General features: G+C 43.3%; 1 protein-coding gene across 3 annotated transcripts in view; it reads left to right on the top strand.

The window, feature by feature from the left end:
• Positions 1-10,519: 10,519 nt before the first annotated feature.
• The window catches only part of rrbp1 (ribosome binding protein 1), a 51,174-nt gene continuing 44,627 nt past the window's right edge, over positions 10,520-17,066 (top strand). For 2 of the 3 annotated variants that reach the window (XM_062977826.1, XM_062977824.1), the window contains exon 1: positions 10,520-10,632. The gene's annotated coding sequence lies outside the window, so the exon portion shown is untranslated. The remainder of the gene's footprint in view (positions 10,633-17,066) is intronic. The other variant, XM_062977825.1, reaches the window with a different exon arrangement.

Here is a 17,066-nt window from a genome sequence, read left to right as displayed (position 1 = left end):
CCTGAGTGAGAATTTATTACATTGCAGGGTTAATCTTGATTCAGAAACTGTGATAAAGCTTCTACAGTAGAGTCTCACTTATCCAACATAAACAGGCTGGCAAGAATGTTGGATAAGTGAAAATGTTGGATAATAAGGAGGGATTAAGGAAAAGCCTATTAAATGTCAAATTACATTATAATTTTACAAATTAAGCACCAAAAACATCATGTTTTACAACAAGTCTGTCTGGAAGTGTGGCTACACTTGTGTTGTTGTTGGGTGTATTGGCCTGCTGTGAGGTTGCTGTCTAGAGAAACAGCTGTGGATCTGGGTGGGAGACAGACTGCGTTGGATAATACAGAACGGTGGATAAGTGAAGGTTGGATAAGCGAGACTCTACTGTATTTATTTATTTCTACAACCCCCAACAACTAAGACAGTGACACCTTTGCTTTCTGTACAGTTTATTTCATGCACAAAATTATTTAAAAGGCCACGTGTATAAGGCATATATGAAATATAAATGAATATCATGTTTAGATCAGAGCCCCATCTCCAAGATATCTCTATGCACTTATGTCCAAAATCTGAAAACAATTCAAAATCCAAATAAATCTGGTCCCAAGCATTCTGAAGAAGGGAAATACAAATTGCAGAAGAATGACTGTCTAATGATGCAACTAGTCTGAGTTGTGAAGTGATGACATCTCAAATGAAAGTCTGATGTTGCATAATGAATAAACAGGAATGTGTGATGTAAGAACCATAAATCGGGAATTATTAAAAATCCAATGGCAAACAAGGAATGGAATGAACAAACATTGCAGTATGTAGCCTGAGCAAATTAAAGTAGCCTGAAAGAAAAATCTAAGAAGAAATATAGTGCCGTTTATAATGAAGCACACAAAAGTGGGTACAAAGTCTGACAAAATAATATTAATATAATTTAATGGAAAACCTATAAATATGTCTAAATCCAAGATTATATTCCAACTATAGAGACAGAAGAAGAAACCAAACAATTATATGCTGTGTCCAGGAAGCACTACAGAAGACATTGATAATAATTGGAATTAAAAAGTAGTAGACAGAGCAAAGATAAACAGTTTTGGAAAATTTGGCAGAGGATCAAGAAAGGAAGCAGGAAAGTGACTCACCAAATTTTGCAGACTTTTGTTGCAAATATATTCTTCAGGCAACTGAATAACTGAAAGTCACCAGATGGTGAACACAAGACATAAAATAAATCATTGAAAATAGAACATAAATTCTTTATGGAAAAATAAGACCAAGAGCAGGTTTTGGCACAGACCATGGACTGCACATACCAAATATTAAAGCTCACTGTTGTGTGCTTTCATGTCACTTCCGACTTATGGCAACCAATTTGCAAGGTTTTCTGGGCATTCTTTGTCTTCTTCTGAGACTCAGAAAGTATAATGAGTGAGTTTCCATGTCTGAACAGGGATTACAGTAGAGTCTCACTTATCCAACATAAACGGGCCGGCAGAACATTGGATAAGCGAATATGTTGGATAATAAGGAGAGATTAAGAAAAAGCCTATTAAACATCAAAATAGGTTATGATTTTACAAATTAAGCACCAAAACATCATGTTATACAACAAATTTGACAGAAAAAGTAGTTCAATACGCAGTAATGCTATGTAGTAATTACTGTATTTACGAATTTAGCACCAAAACATCACAATGCATTGATTGCGTTGTACAAAAATGCGTTGGATAATCCAGAACCTTGGATAAGTGAGACTCTACTGTATTTTGCATTACTGGAATCTACTGATATAGAAATGTACATGTTAAGGCTATGAGAATGGGATTCTGTTTTGTGGCTTCCTGCATTGCCCCTGTCAGATTATGTGTGCATGGTGAATTTAGTTGGTTCAGATAATAGGAAAATCAGTGTGCTGGGCCATTTACTGGAAAATAGTTTAATCCTGTTTAATTTGGTTGTCTACTTAGGGTTAGAAATATCGGCGATTTTCTGGAACATGGTTTGAAGGCTATGACTTCTGGGGAAGTTATTCTTCTTGCAGCATCACACACATCTAGGGCTCTTCTAGACAGGCCCTATATCCCAGGATCTTTTCCCAGGTTTTCCACTTTAAACCGGATTATATAAATCAACACAGCCAGATAATATGGGATAAACAGAAAACCTGGGATCAGAACCTGGGATATAGGGCCTGTCTGGAAGGGCCCCTAGTCACATTTAACTGGTCACCTTTAATTGGCTTTGTCTTCCTTAACTTCTGGGCCTTTCTGTTATGTTCCAGATGGTTTTGAGGCATTTAGGGATAATAACAGATATAATATTAAAAGGGGATTTATTTCAAATGGTGTGTGCCTTCCACATCCCAAGACTTTTGACACCAATTTTTGTTGTGAGGGTCTCATACCATTTTTTCAGGCAAAAACCTGAATTCAAATTAAGCTCTGAAACATAAACCCACTCCTTGGGACCTAGAATTTTCTGAACTACCAAGCAACCTATTTCACTGAAAATATTACACAATGTAACAAAATTTGAAAAAAATATGTTCCTGGTTTGAAAGTGATGTTTCCGGGCTGTGGCGCAGGCTGGATAGCAAGCCAGCTGCAACAAATCACTCTGACATGAGTTCAAGGCCAGCCCGTGCCTGTGTCTTGTCTCTGTCTCTGTTCTATGTTATGGCATTGAATGTTTGCCTTTATGTGTGCAATGTGATCCGCCCTGAGTCCCCTTCGGGGTGAGAAGGGCGGAATATAAATGCTGTAAATAAATAAATAAATAAATTTCCCGTTTAATCGTGCAGTTCTCACTTTGAAAATAGTTGTTATACTCCAGAAACTTTGTTTTTGTGGCTGCCACAAACTATGTTGAATTGGTTGAGACTCTATGGGATATTGTGCTGCAGGATGTCCCACAAAACCAAAGATTTTGCAGTTTAATAACAATTCCCCATGTTTTTATGCTAGATTTAATTAGGAAATGAGATTTATAACCTAGGAACAAAAATAATGTTACATAGTGTTAGAGCAGCATTTCTCAACCAGGGGGTCAGGACCCCTGGAAGGTTGTGAGGGGGGTGTCAAAGGGGTCGCCAAGGCTCTCCTGTGCTTTCTGGAGGTAGGTGAACTACATCTCCCCTAAATCACTGTCAATTCTTCCCAAATCCCTCCAATATTTTCTGTTGGTCATGGGGGTTCTGTGTGGGAAGGTTGGCCCAATTCTATCGTTGGTGGAGTTCAGAATGCTCTTTGATGGTAGGGGAACTATAAATCCCAGAAACTACAACTCCCAAATGACAAAATCAATCCCCCCAACCACTTCAAGATTCAAATTTGGGAGTATCGGGCATTTGTGCCAAATTTGGTCCAGTGAACGAAAATACATCCTGTATATAGATATTTACATTACAATTTATAACAGTAGCAAAATAACAGTTATGAAGTAGCAATGAAAATAATGTTATGGTTGGGAGTCACCACAACATGAGGAACTGTGTTAAGGGGTCATGGCATTAGGTTGAGAACCATTGTGTTAGAGTAAGGTCAAGTAGGAGAGCTACTATGGTGTTTGAGTGTTGGACAATTACTCTGTAGACCAGTACTCTGTAGCTGGATGGCCATCTGTCGGGAATACTTTGTGCTTTTCCTGGATGGTGGGGGGTTGGACTAGATGGCCCATGTGGTCTCTTTCAACTCTATGATTCTATGACTGGGGTTGAAATTGCCGATCAACCAGTTGGAAATGGCTTGAATGAATGTAACAATAAAAGGGAGGCAGAATGCAGTAGGAAGAGAGGGAAACTACATCACAAAGTGATTAGACTCAATAAGGAAGCCACAGCCCTGAGCTTGCAGAAATTCAGCAGGGCTGCTGGCAAGTGTCTCCTTCACAGGGAAGCTGCAACAACCACCTTCTTTTGTTTGTGCTATATGTGATTCCCTCTGATCTCGGAAGCTAAGCAAGGTTAGTACTAGAAGAGGAGACTGTGAAGGAATAGCAGGTGCTGTCGGCTACATTTCAGAAGAACCAGCAAAACCACCTCTTGCCTAAGAAAAGCCAATGGATATCTGGAAACACACTGCGGCCTGTCTTCAAAAGTTATGAGAATTGTACATTTGTTCTTGTTGAAATTCATTTTGTTAGTTTTAGATTGCTGGGCTAAAACTAACAATTTCAACAAGGCAAATGTAAGATATTACACTTAGGCAGAAAAATGAAATACAAAGATACAAAATGGGTGATGCCTCGTTCGACAACAGTCCATGTGAAAAGGATCTTGGAGCCTCCATGGACATGAACATGAGTCAACGGTGTAACACAGCAGCTAAAAAGCCAATGGGATTTTAGGCTTGCATCAAAAGAAGTCTAGTGTCTAGACCAGGGGTCCTCAAACTTTTAAAGCAAAGGGCCGGTCTACAATCCTTCAGACTGTTGAGGGGCTGAATTATCATTTTAAAAAAATACGAACAAATTCCTACGCACACTGCACATGTCTTATTTGTAGTGCAAAACAACAACAACAATGAAAGAACAATACAATATTTAAAAATGAAAACAATCTTAACCAACATAAACATATCAGGATTTCAATGGAAAGTGTGGGCCTGCTACTGGCCAAGGAGATAGTCAAGTTAATTAGGATTGTTGTTGTTGTTGTGTGCCTTCAAGTCATTTCAAAATTCAGGTGAGCCTAAGTCTAAAATTAATTAATTAATTATTTACTACATTTATATCCCACCCTTCTTACCCCGAAGGGGACTCAGAACAGCTGTATGTACATCCAATATATTATATTATTAGCATAGCACAATATTAGCATTATACATTACTATATTGAACTATACCACTATACTGTAATACTATATGTAATATATAACATATAATTAATATTATTATATGGTAGTATTATTATTAGTATCATAATGTATAACATTATAATATTTTTATCAATATTATATGTATATACAATATATTATATTATTAAAACTGATATAAAAATATATTATAAAACTGAGGGTGGGGGCCAGGTAAATGACCTTGGAGGGCCGCATCCGGCCCCCGGGCCTTAGTTTGGGGACCCCTGGTCTAGACCAAGAGAAGTCATGGTGCCTCTCTATTCAGCTATCATTAGACCTCACCGGGAATACTGTGTCCAATTCTGGGCACCACAAAGAGATGTTGACAAGCTGGAAGCTGTCCAGAGGAGAGTAACAAAAATGAACAAAGACCTGGAGACCATGAATCTCTATGAGTAGCGTCTTAAAGAACTGGGCATTTTAAGGTTAAGAGGAGACATGATAGCCATGTATAAATACAGTATGTGAAAGGATGCCATAAGGAATAGGGAGAAGGCTTGTTTTCTTCTGCCCTTGAAACTAAGACAAGGAGCAATGGGTTCAAATTACAGGAAAGAAGATTCCACCTGAAAATTAGGAAGAACTTCCTGACCATACAAGCTGTTCAGCAGTGGAACTCTCTGCATTGAAGTGTGATGGAAGCTCCCGCCTTGGAGGCTTTTAAACAGATGCTGGGTGGCCATCTGTCAGGGATACTTTGATGGTGCTTTTCCTGCATGGCAAGGGGTTGGACTAGATGGCCCATGTGGTCTCTTCCAACTCTATTATTCTATGAATGGGCTATTTTGTGTGGTGCAGGAGGAAAGTTGCGACTGCACAAACCTGAATGCCACATCAGTGTGAAACCACAGTTCAATATAGTCATAGCTCTGAGACAAAAGCTATCTCTCAGCCTATTTGTCCTTGTTTTATCATCCTATACTGTCTGCTAAATGGTACTATACACATAATAAAAGTGAAAATATGTATGTGTGTGTGTGGCTGGGGTGTCCACTTACATAGACAGGCTCCCAATTCGACAAACAGCGATAGCTCCCACTACTCAGAAGACACCAAAGGTCTTCTCTCCAAGGATCTTGCAGGTTACAGCAAGTGCCGTGAACATATCCAAGAGCCCTGCCAATGTCCACCACAAACACCATACTCCCCACCGCCCAAGTGAAAGCTTTCATACGGGGACAGTTTCATCTAGATTTTCTGTTTTTCCTCCATCACAGACACCAAGTGTTCCTTACTCTCTCCATTGGTGTGGAATTTGCATGACCCCACCCACTGCCTCTCACATAACCCTTTCCTTTTCTTTTCTATGGCACACAGCAAACAGAGGAATTGATCAGCAACTGAACATACTGGAGAGGTCTGGGGATAATTCACCATGATTTTATAGGAGTTGTGGGTACTGGGATGTACAGTTCATTGCAATCTAAGAGCACTCTGAACTCCACCAACAATGGACTTGGAACTAACTTGGCACACTGAATCCCCATGACCAGCAAAAAAATATTGGAGGTCTTTGGAGGGATTTGTAGGAATTGTAGTTCACCTACATGACAGACTAGAGAGATGGGCTGAAACTAACAAAATGAAGTTCAACAGGGACAAATGCAAGATACTTCACTTCGGCAGAAAAAATGGAAATCATAGATACAGAATGGGGGACGCCTGGCTTGACAGCAGTGTGTGCGAAAAAGACCTTGGAGTCGTCGAGGACAACAAGTTAAACGTGAGCCAACAATGTGATGCGGCAGCTAAAAAAGCCAACGGGATTCTGGCCTGCATCAATAGGGGTATAGCGTCTAGATCCAGGGAAGTCATGCAGGAATTATAGAAGTCTTCCAAAGAGGGGAGAGAGCAACCAATGATTTTCTGTGCAGTAGTGGTAACCAGGCCCATAGCCTAAAAAAAATTGGGAGTTGTTGAAACTTTTTTCCTCCAAGATGGGCTGGTCCATGAGGTCACGAAGAGTCGGAAGCAACTGAATGAATAAACAACAACATGACTTTTCAGGTCAGTGTCTCCTGATCTGGCATAAGATCTCAACAAGACCCCGAAATTAGCATCATTGTGTAAAGATTCTTCACAGGTAATAGGTCCTGCCTGAATCATTGCTCTCTCTTTAAGCTAGTTCTTTTCGGCTACAAAGGACAATAGTTCCCACAATTGGCAGAAGTTTCTTTCTGTTTTCTTCCTCCTCCTTCTTATTTCCTTTATCATCAAGATGTTTTCCACTGTGGATTAGCAAGAAGTTTTCAGCCAAGCACAAGTTGTTCTGATGGTACTCTTGGTGTCTATTGAAAACTTTTATTGGATTTTTCCATTGCACAAATGATTTAACCACCAATGTCTCAAGCTTCTGATGACCACCTTTACCCCAACTTTTCCTCCAAACAGCACGCAGTACTTACAGAGTGTACAGAGTGCACCCTGTACATGAAATGAGTAGGCTAGCAAGGGAAATCTGCTGAACCATTTGGGTTGAAATCTCAAATGCCTCTTCTTATCCACAGGAAATACATATCCCGGCAATGAAGTCTGTGGATTTTACACTAATTGAGCTTTCACTTGGTCATCAGAAACAGTCTCGTTCATATAAAGTCCAATGACACTGCTTCATCTTTTTGCTCGTGTTCCAATATTTATTTGGCAGGACTTGTCTACAGCTGCAGGGTATACGGAAGACTCCTGCAGAGGTGAGAGGATTCCTTTTGTCCTTTGCTGAATGTAGCATTTGTTGGATTTTCTTAAGTGGGTCTGCAGATAGTTTGTAAGTTGTGTTTCTTCATCAGTCTACATTGGGACCACCGAATGCAGTGCTCAAATAAAGAACAACACTCAGAAAACGAGAGTTCCAGACAGGAAACAATCAGGACAGGAAACTACACCTCCCAACAAAGGATTCCCATATACTATAATCAAGATGATTAATTGCAACATTTACACTTGCCTTGGGCAGATTAGAGTTCTTTTTCCCACCCTGGACCTTCCACAGATATAAAAACCCCACTTGTTTAGTTTCTAACAGACCTCACAACCCCTGAGGATGCCTGCCGTAGATGTGGGTGAAATGTCAGGAGATAATGCTTCTGGAACACGGCCATGTTGTTGTTTATTCGTTCAGTTGTTTCCGGCCTTTCATGACCTCAGGGACCAGCCCATGCCAGAGCTCCCTGTCGGCATCGCCACCCCCAGCTCCTTCAAGGTCAAGCCAGTCACTTCAAGGATAACATCCATCCACCTTGCCCTTGGTTGGCCCCTCTTCCTTTTTCCTTCATTTTCCCGAACATCATGATCTTTTCCAAGCTTTCCTGTCTTCTCATTATGTGGCCAAAGTACTTCATCTTTGCCTCTAATGTCCTTCCCTCCAGTGAGCAGCTGGGCATTATTTCCTGGAGGATGGATTGGTTGGATCTTCTTGTGGTCCAAGGCACTCTCAGGATTTTCCTCCAACATCACAGTTCAAAAATGTCTATCTTCCTTTGCTCAGCCTTTCTTATGGTCCAGCTCTCGCATCCATAAGTTACTATGGGGAATACCATTGCTTTAACTATGCGGATCTTCGTTGCCAGTGTGATGTCTCTACTCTTCGCTATTTTATTGAGGTTGGCCATTGCTCTCCTCCCAATAAGTAAACATCTTCTAATTTCCTGGCTGCAGTCTACGTCTGCAGTAATTTTTGCCCCTGGAAATATAAAGTTTGTCACCACCTCCACGTTTTCTCTATTTGCCAGTTATCAGTCAGTCTGGTTGCCATAATCTTGATTTACTTGATGTTTAACTGCAATCCAGCTTTTGCACTTTCTTCTCTCACCTTGGTGATAAGGCTCTTCAGCTCCTCCTCGCTTTCAGCCATCAGAGTGGTATCATCTGCATATCTAAGGTTGTTTCTTCCAGCAATTTTAATTCCAGCCTTGAATTCGTCAAGCCCCGTACATCACATAATGTGTTCTGCATACAAGTTGAATAGGTAGGGTGAGAGTATATAGCTCTGCCATACTCCTTTTCAAGAATTGAACCAGTCTGTTGTTCAAGACTGGGAAAAGAGTATGGCAGGGCTGTATACTCTCACCTTACAGCCCAGAAAACTTACAGCACCCTAGCTGGTAGGCTGGTAGGAACTGTGGGAGCTGAAGTCCAAAAGTCCCGGTGGGACAGCGTGTTAAAGCGCTGAGATTTGAATCTGGGGTGCGGAGTGAGCACCTGCTGTTAGCACCAGCTTCTGCCAAACTAGCAGTTTGAAAATATGCAAATGTGAGTAGATCAATAGCTACCACTCCAGGGGGAAGATAACAGCACTCCAAGCTGTCATGCCGGCCACATGACCTTGGGGGTGTCTATTTCTATATTATTTATTTATTAGCGACATGTATATCCCGCCCTTCTCACCCTGAAGGGGACTCAGGGCGGCTTACAAGTTATATATACATACAATAAATTATATTATTAGTATAGCACAATATAAGCACTAGGTAAAGGTAAAGGTTTTCCCCTGACGTTAAGTCCAGTTGTGACCGACTCTGGGGGTTGGTGCTCATCTCCATTTCTAAGCCGAAGAGCCGGCGTTGTCCGTAGACACCTCCAAGGTCATGTGGCCGACATGACTGCATGGAGCGCCGTTACCTTCCTGCCAGAGTGGTACCTATTGATCTACTCACATTGGCATGTTTTCGAACTGCTAGGTTGGCAGGAGCTGGGGCTAACAGCGGGCACTCATTCCGCTCCCGGGATTTGAACCTGGGACCTTTTGGTCTGCAAGTTCAGCAGCTCAGCGCTTTAACACACTGTGCCACCAGGGGCCCCAATATAAGCACTACATGGTAATTACAGATGTAAAGTGAATAACAACAAGAAAATCATAAAGTGCTTTCAGTGAAATAACCAATGGGTCTACAATTTGAACCTTTTGGGCTCTATTATCTATTGGAGCTCCCCCCCTCCTCTATATATATATATACAGTAGAGTCTCACTTATCCAAGCTAAACGGGCCGGCAAAACCTTGGATAAGCGAATATCTTGGATAATAAAGAGGGATTAAGGAAAAGCCTATTAAACATCAAATTAGGTTATGATTTTACAAATTAAGCACCAAAACATCATGTTATACAACAAATTTGACAGAAAAATTAGTTCAATACGCAGTAATCTTATGTTGTAACGACTGTATTTGTGAATTTAGCACCAAAGTATCACGATATATTGAAAACATTGACTACAAAAATGGCTTGGATAATCCAGAGGCTTGTATAAGCGAGGCTTGTATATTATTATATTGTACTATGGACAACGCGTTCTCTTCAGCTTAGAAATTGAGATGAGCAACAACCACCAGAGTCGGACACGACTGGACTTAATGTCAGGGGAAAACCTTTACCTCAAGTCTAAAACACCTTGAGGGCCCAAACTGGCCATTGGCTATTGTAGAAGACCCAACACACAGCCCTGTGGCCTACCAGTGCTGAGAATAAGAGCTGGAAGAGATCTGATATTACCTAATCTAACTCTGTGGGAAAGTCCAGATGCGGTCTGTCTCTCCAGTGCCAAGTTTGGGGCGCCTGCCTGCAAACAGCCTTGGTCCCTCCGTCGCCCGGCGGCCTTTCTTTCTGGCCCTGAGGGCCTTTGATTGACAGCCCGGCCCCGCCCCCTCTGGAAGGAGGGAGGGGGGACAGCCGCTCCGCAAACTCCGGGGCGGGCGAGCCAGCGAGCGAGAGAAAGAAAGTGCCACGACTTCACCCGGCAGGAGCAGCCTCGGACCCCGCGGAGGACACGCCGGAGGACACGGAGGAGGTGAGCACCGGCGCCTTAACCTCCCCCCTCAAGGAACCCACGGAGGAGAGAGAAGTCCTGGCACAGCTATGAGGAGCTTGGCCAGCCACGGGAATGGGTCGGGAGAGCTTTGAGGATGTCCTGGCAGAAGGGGGTGCGTGGGTTGGGAGGCCCCTGCGCGTCTCTTAGGCTTGGCCTCTGCCTGCCATAAAGGCACCAGCTTCCCTCCCTCTCTGGGATCTCTCTAGGATCTCTCTAGGATCCCAAAGGAGGGAGACACTGCATAATCAAGGCACAGAAAGTTGGGTAGGACTTGGCCAGACTTTGGGAAAAGCCATCAACATGTGCACCCTTCTTGCATTTGGACCCAAGAATGACACTGATAGGGCAGCAGGTTGATGGTGACAGTAGTGGTTATATATTACTTCTTGTCTTTTTTTGGGGTTTTGGCTTAATGTATGCTTTAGGCTGGCCCCTACTCTCTAATGTTTTTGGTCCAACCTAAAAACTTGGCTCTTTAACCAAGCTTTCCAATAGATAAAGGTATAGGTTTCCCCCTGACATTAAGTCTACCCAACCACCATCTCCCAAGAGGGACTCAGGGAGGCTTGCAAAGCCCACGTAACCTAACAATACATAGGTTTTCCCCCTGACATTAAGTCTAGTCGTGTTCGACTCTGGGGGTTGGAACTCATCTCCATTTCTAGGCCGAAGAGCCGCCGTTGCCCATAGACACCTCCAAGGTCATGTGGCCGGCATGTCTGCATGGAGCGCCGTTACCTTCCCGCCGGAGCAGTACCTATTGATCTACTCACATTTGTATGTTTTCGAACTGCTAGGTTGGCAGAAGCTGGGGCTAACAGCAGGAGCTCACCCCACTCCCCAGATTCGAATTGCCGACCTTTCGGCCGGCAAATTCAGCAGCTCAGTGGTTTAACCACTGTGCCACTAGGGGCTCCTAATAGAGCCACAATAGATATAGAGGGGCTCCTATATATACAGTAGAGTCTCAGTTATCCAACATAAACGGGCCGGCAGAACGTTGGATAAGCGAATATGTTGGATAATAAGGAGGCATTAAGGAAAAGCCTATTAAACATCAAATTAGGTTATGATTTTACAAATTAAGCACCAAAACATCATGTTAGACAACAAATTTGACAGAAAAAGTAGTTCATTACACAGTAATGCTATGTAGTAATTACTGTATTTACGAATTTAGCACCAAAATATCAAAATGCATTGAAAACATTGACTACAAAAATGCATTGAATAATCCAGAATATTGGATAAGCGATTGTTGGATAAGTGAGACTCTACCCTATATATATATATAGAGGAGGGAGGGAGCTCCAATAGATAATAGAACCCAAAAGGTTCAAATTGTAGACCCATTGGTTTTTTCACTGAAAGCACTTTATGATTGTTTTGTTATTCACTTTACGTCTGTAATTACCATAACATTTAAGGATTGATTGATTTTATTTGGTATTGTTTTATGTATTGATTATGTTAATTATGTTTTTCCTTTGATATCAATCTTCTGCCAACTGGGAAGGTAACGGCGCTCCATACAGTCATGCCGACCACATGACCTTGGAGGTGTCTACGGACAACGCCAGCTCTTTGGCTTAGAAATGGAGATGAGCACCAACCCCCAGAGTCGGACACAACTAGACTTAATATCAGGGGGAAAGCTTTACCTTTACCTTGATATCGATGTATCTGTATTTATTGTACCATATGTATTGGAGCCCCAATGGCGCAGTGGATCAAACTACTGAGCCGCTGAACTTGCTGACTGAAAAGCAGTTCGAATCTGAGAAGGGTGAGCTCCCACTGTTAGCTCCAGCTTCTGCCAACCTAGCAGTTCAAAAACATGCAAATGTGAGATCAATAGGCACCACTCCGGCAGGAAGGTACTGTAATGGCGCTTCATGTAGTCATGCTGGTCACATGACCTTGGAGGTGTCTACGGACAATGCCAGCTCTTCGGCTTGGAGATGAGCACCAACTCCCAGAATCGGACACTACTAGTCTTAATGTCAGGGGAAAAGCTTTACCTTTTTTATATATTGTTCCATTAAGAGTGTTTTGTAAGCCACCCCGAGTCCCTTTTGGGAGATGGTGGCAGGGTAGAAATAAAGTTTTATTATTTTATTATTATTTGTCATGAGCCACCCTGAGTCCTTGTGGAGAGGGGCTGCGGTATAAATAAAGATTATGATTATAATTATATACACAGCAAGATGAATACACAGCAAACAAGATCATTATGCTGGCTGTTGTATTGGGTCACACGCTGGACACTTCCCAAGTGTCTAGGACTGTGTGATGTATTGGCGAATAATGAATGCAGATCCGAGCAGGGTGGCCTTTTGCAGCTGACAGATGGTAATTTTGTCAGAGTCGATTGTTTTCAAGTGCAAGCCAAGGTCTTCAGGCACTGCACGCAGTGTGCCGATCACCACTGGGACCACCTTGACTGGCTTGTGCCAGAGTCTTTGCAATTTGGTCTTATTATTAGTGATAAAAAGACAGGGAACATACAGGCAGGCCTGTAGCCAGAAAAAAACGTTAACTAGTTAAAATTCATGAGTAAACCACTTTTTTAAACCTAAAACATTTGTAGGGGGGTTGAACGCTTAACCCCCTCCAGCTACAGCACTTATTGCAGTGGTTCTCAACCTGTGGGTCCCCAGGTGTTTTGGCCTTCAACTCCCAGAAATCCTAACAGCTGGTAAACTGGATGGGATTTCTGGGAGTTGTAGGCCAAAACACCTGGGGACCCACAGGTTGAGAACCACTGCCGCATTAAAGGAGAAAGAAGGGAGTGAGAATGAGAAGGAGGAAGAAGAAAAGGAGTAGGAAAAGGGAAAAGTGGTGAAGGAGGAGAAAAAAGAGAGGAATTACGTTTTTACCCTGACCTTTTAATGCTGATCTTTTGAATCTGTTATGTGGCTGGGATGCTCAAGTTGCTTTGAACTGCTATTTATTGCTGTGTTTCTATTAATAATTAGCTTTAATGGAGGCGTTTTATGTTCATCCATGCATGTTGTTATTTTATCTTAATTGGTGCTGTTTCTTGATTTTGGCACATTTTTGTTGCATGTTATATGTTCTGCGTTGCAGTATGGTTGCCTTGTAAGCTTCCCCAAGTCCCTTTAGGGTTGTGGTTCCCAACCTGTGGGCCGAGAGACCTAAAATAAGGTCTGCGAGATATGCAGGGAAAATTGGCCCCAGGGCCTGTTCCTGGAGTTATTTGGGGTGCTGATTCAGAATATTGCATTGGATAGACCACATCCGCTCTAGATTATTCAATACGTGGGAGCGCAGATGGCAACTACTGGATGGCATATGTTCTGTATTGGAAACTAGAGCTGATGTGGTCTATCCAATGCAATTTTCTGAATCTGCACCCCAAATAACCAAACTGATTCTAAAGTAGACCAAAACAATTTTGATACTAATTTTGAAGAGAAGTCTCTGGTCAGTCAAAAAATAAGGTTGGGAACCACTGCTTTAGGGAGATGGGGTGGGATAGAAATAAAGTTGTTGTTGTTATTATTAAGGAGAAGGAGGAAAAGAAGAGGAGGAGAAGGAGGAAGAAGCTGATGGAGGAAGAGGAGGGAAAGAAGAGAAGGAGGAGGAGGAAGAAAAGGTGGTGGAGGAGAAGGAGGAAAAAGAGGAAAAGGAGAGGAAGGGGAGGAGAAGAGGAGGTGGTGAAGAAGGAGATTGAGGAAAAAGAGGAAGAGGATGGAAAGAAGAGAAGGGAGAAAGCACAGAGAAGGAGGAGGAAAAGGATGAGGAGGAGGAGAAAGAAAAGGAGGTGAAGGAGGAGAAGGAGGAAAAAGAGGAAAAGGAGAGGATGGAGGAGGAAGAAAAGGAGAAGGAAGAGAAAGGAGGAAAATAGGAGAAAGAGAGGAAGGGGAGAAGGTGGTGAAGAAGGAGACGGAGGAAAAAGAGGAAGAGGCAGGAAAGAAGAGAAGGGAGAAAGCACAGAGAAGGAGAAGGAAAAGGATGAGGAGGAGGAGGAGGAAAAGAAAGAGAAGGAAGAGAAAGGAAAAAGAGGAGGAGAGGACGGGGAGAAGGAGAGGGGGAAAAGGTGGTGCAGGAGAAGGAGGAAAAAGAGGAGAATGAGGGAAAGAAGAGAAGGTGAAGGAAGAGAAGGAAGGAAGAGGAGAAGGAAGAGAAAGGAAGAGGCAGAGCAGGAGAAAAAGGGGGAAAGAAGAGAATGAGGAGGAAGAGGAGGAGGAGAGGAAGGAGGAGAAGGAGGAAAGGGTGGTGAAGGAGGAGGAAAAGGAGAGGAAGACAATGAGGAGGAGAAGGAGGAAAAAGAGGAGAGGAAGGGGGAGAAGGAGAGGAGGAAAAGGTGGTGAAGAGGGAGAAGGAGGAGGAAGAGGAGGAGAAGGAAGAAGAGGAAAAGGGGAGGAAGAAGGATAAGGAGGATGAGGAAAAGGTGGTGAAGGTCGAGGAGATAAGGAGAAGGGGAGTGTTATCATAATCATCATCATTATAAGGAGAGTAGGCAACCTTCCTTCCGAAGGGTTTGGGCGATGGCTCCACTCGGCTGGGGATGAGCCTGCCCTGCCCATCGAGGCAACATCGAGGGCGATGGCCCAGCGCTGAAGGGAGGAAGGGAAAGCTCCGCGGGTGCCGCGGGGAAGGAAGAGGCAGGGGATGCCTTTGCGCGGATGGCGGAGGAGTCAACGTGGCCAGGAAGGGGGGAGGCTGGGCCCGGCTGCCCGGTCGGCCCCCTTCCTCCTCCTCCTCCTCCTCCTCCTCCTCCTCCCTGCCTGCCTGCCTGCCTGTTCCCCTCCGCGGCCTCCTCTCGCCGTGGCCGAAGGGGTGGGGGGGGAGGCAGCCAGGCTTCCCGGAAAGGCGACGTGTCCAATCCTCCCGGAAGGAAGGAGGAGCCCTGGCCGCCCACAGTTCCGCCGCCGCTGCCCTCGCTCAATCTCTCTCTCTCAATCTCTCGCTCGGTCACTACAATTAGGAGTTGCTCTGAGTTTTCCGGACTGTATGTTCATGTTCCAGAAGCATTCTCTCCTGACGTTTCGCCCACATCTGTGGCAGACATCCTCAGAGGTTGTGAGATCTGTTGGAAATTAGGCAAGTGGGGTTTATATATCTGTGGAATGCTCAGGGTGGGAGAAAGAACTTCTGTCTGCTTGAGGCAAGTGCGAATGTTGCAATTAGCATTAAATGGCCTTGCAGCTTCAAAGCCTGGCTGCTCCCTGTCGGAGGGAATCCTTTGTTGGGAAGTGTTGGCTGGCCCTGATTGTTTCCTGCCTGGATAAAATCTGGCTACCAGCATTTTTTTTTAAAAAAACTCTAAAATCAGAACAGTAAGTAATGATAATAAATAATAATTAAACTTTATTTATACCCCGCCACCATCTCCCCGCGGGGACTCGGGGCAATGGCCCAAACAACATAAGGACAAAATATAAACAACATAGTACAAATCACAGTATAAAAAAGATAAAAGAGTAATATAATATATCAACTAAAACAACAATATAGGATAAAAATTACATTTAAAGAGCAACCAGGGCCATAGCCAGAAAAAAATGGGGGCTGGGGTGTTGAAACTTTTTTGTAAAACAAATCATGAAGTGTAGTTCCATAACGCAAAATAATTTACAAATCAGGCTCCTTCGATAATCTTCAGTGGACACTCAAGACAGAGGATACTCTTGTGGATTTGGTTAACTAGTCAATCAGTTAAAATTCTGGAGTAAACCAAGTTTTTTTAAATCCTGAAAAATTTCGGGGGGGGGGAGGGTAACTCCCCCATCCCCTTGGCTACAGCCCTGAGAGCAACATTCAAAAAACGGGAATTCCAGACACAAAACAATCAGGGCCAACTAACACCTCTCAACAAAGGATTCCTCCAGGCAAGAAACAGCCAGGCTTTGAAGCTGCAAGGCTTTTTGATGCTGATCAAGCTGGCCAGTTGCAACATTGCTTTAGGTAGGCAAGAGTTCTTTCTCCCACCCTGGACATTCCACAGATATATAACCTCCACTTGCCTAGTTTCCATCAGACCTCACAACCTCTGAGGATGCCTGCCATAGATGTAGGCAAAACGTCAGGAGAGAATGCTTCTGGAACATGAACATACAGCCTGGAAAACTCACAGCAGTGATGATTCTGGGCATGAAACCTTTGACAACACATTGAATTTAGGAGCCTGAATGTGAGTCAGCAATGTGATGCAGTAGCTTAAATGGGCACTGCGATTCCAAGAGTCTGGAAGCTTTTAAGCAGATGCTGGATGGCCATCTGACAAGAGTGCTTTGATTGTGCTTCCCCTGCATGGGAGAATGGGGTTTGGATTGGATGACCCTTGGCGACTCTTCCAACTCTATCATGCCATGATTCAGAGGTGGTTTGAAAATGCAGCCTCATAGATTTCCCCTGTTGCCTCTTCTCTTGAATGTGTAGTTTTT

The sequence above is a fragment of the Anolis carolinensis genome, chromosome 4 (genome assembly GCF_035594765.1).
Source record: "Anolis carolinensis isolate JA03-04 chromosome 4, rAnoCar3.1.pri, whole genome shotgun sequence".
NCBI classification, from domain to species: domain Eukaryota; kingdom Metazoa; phylum Chordata; class Lepidosauria; order Squamata; family Dactyloidae; genus Anolis; species Anolis carolinensis.
Note: the sequence above shows the minus strand (reverse complement) of the source record. Positions and strands in the feature narration are given on the sequence as shown.